The sequence below is a fragment of the Chrysochloris asiatica genome, unplaced genomic scaffold, assembly GCF_000296735.1.
Source record: "Chrysochloris asiatica unplaced genomic scaffold, ChrAsi1.0 scaffold00064, whole genome shotgun sequence".
NCBI classification, from domain to species: Eukaryota; Metazoa; Chordata; class Mammalia; order Afrosoricida; family Chrysochloridae; genus Chrysochloris; species Chrysochloris asiatica.
The window spans coordinates 11,654,423-11,656,727 of NW_006408582.1; positions in this window are offsets into that span (position 1 = coordinate 11,654,423).

A 2,305-nucleotide genomic window follows, 5' to 3' on the forward strand; every position below is an offset into this window, starting at 1 on the left:
GACTGCTAACCACAAAGCTGACAATTCAAACCCACTAGCCACTCCTTGGCTGTTCTGTGGGGGGAAGATGAGGTTTTCTGCTCCTGTAAAGATTCACAGCCTCGGAAACCCTGTACGGGGTCGCTATGAGTTGAAATTGACTGCATGGCACACAACCACCAACGATCAGCCACTCCTCGGAATTCCTAAACAGGGTCACTATGAGTCAGAACCAATTCAAAGGCACTTAACAACAACAGGCCTAAGCTATGGTATTTTCAAATGCCTCATATACATGGGGAAGATGAAGAAGAATTGATGCATTTGAATTATGGTGTTTTAAAGAATAGCAAATAAATCATGGACTACCAAGAGAATGAAAAATCTACATTGGAAGAAGAATAGCCAGTATGCTCCATAGAAGTAAGGATGGTAAGGCTTCATCTTATGTACTTTGGACATCAGGGGGACCAATGCCTAGAGAAGGACATCATGCTTCAACATTATGAAAAGTAGAGGATCAGTCCAAAGAGGAAGACCCTTAGTGAGATGAATTGAGACAGTGGTAACAATAATGGACTCAAGCATAGTGATGATTGTGATGATGGCACAAGACCAGGCCGTGTTTTATTCTGTTGTACACAGGGTTGCAGTGAGTTGGAACCAACTCCATGGTACCCAATAATAACAACAACATTTAGAATTAATACTGTATAAATTCACTTAAGGAGCTCTGGTAGCATAGTGGTTACGAATCGGGCTGTGAACTGCAAGGTCAACAGTTTGAAACTACCAGCTGTTCTGTGGGAGAAAGATGAGGCTTTCTGTTCCCATAAAGATTTACAGCCTTGGAAACTCTGTACAGGGTCGCTATGAGTTGGAACCAACTCCACGGCACATAACAACAATAACAACAACAAATCCATTTATCCCCTCTTCCACATTCTTATGCTTAATTATCATATGTATTATAAAACCCACAAGATGATGTTATAATCTGAACCAGATATTTACTCACTATGATGTTCTTCATTTCTCACGAAGATCCAAATTTCCATTTGTCATTTCCTTTCAGACTAAACAACTCCCATTAGCATTTCATAACAAATCTGCCTTTTATATCCCATTTATTGTGCTTTCTTTCTTTTCTTTTTTTTACATTTTATTGTTGAAACATTAATTTTTTGGTTATGGAACTCTACCAAAGAAAATGCTAGAGGCATTATACCATCTTACTAGGATATTGTTGTTGTATGCCATCAAGTCAGTTCTGACTCATAATGACCCTGATAAGGTTTATAAGAACAGCTGGTGGGTAGATACTATGCAGATTAAAAGGTAGAATTGATAAGACCTGGCTATGATAAATAGTGGAGAGGTTGATAAGGGATGGAGAAAAGAGGCGACGATGATCTTTAGTTTTCTTGCTTGGGCAACAGGGGTGGAGCCATTTAATGAGTTGTTGTTAAGTGCCGTCGAGTTGGTTCCGACCCATAGCGACCCTGTTCAGGGTTTCCGAGGCTGTAAATCTTCATGGGAGCAGAACGCCTCATCTTTCTCTGTGAAACCGCTGGTAGTTTCGAATTGCTGACCTTGAGTTGGCAGCCCGACCTGTAACCACTACACTACCAGAGCTCCTTAAACACCATAGGTGCAGGTATTTAACTATAGGTGGGATGGCAAGAAGTTGAGGGAATTCCTGCCTAAGGGACTCTATTTTTTTAATGAGGTGGAAGATGGTTGCTGAGAGTGAAGGGAATGGGTGAGCTAAATAGAAAACTGAAATACTGTAGAGAGCTTTTGAAATAGTCACTGTAGAGACCGAGTCAACCTCCAGCTGCTGTAGAGTTAATGAGGACTCATGGTGACCCATGTGTGTCAGAGTAGAGCTGTGCTTCATAGGATTTTCAATGAATGATTTTTCAAAACTGGATATCTAGACTTTTTCTTCAAGGCATCTCTTTGAGGATTTGAACCTCCAACCTTTCCATTAACACCCAAGTATACTAACTATCTGCATTATCCAGGGACTCCAAAATAAAATACATGTTGCTGTTGAGTTGACTCTGACTCCCAGCAACCCTATAGGAGAGAATAACACTTCCCATAGGATTTCCAAGGGTGTAAGTCATTATGGAAACCTACTACCACATCTGTCTTCCTCAGAGCAGCTGGTGGGTTTGAACCCCTAACCATTTGATTAACAAATGAGCACTAAATTTCTACACCATTAGTATTCATTTCAGGGTCTCCATTAAGACTTCTTGTTGTTGTTAAGTGCAGTTGAGTAGTTCTGACTCATAGCAACCCTGTATAGGCCTTCTGA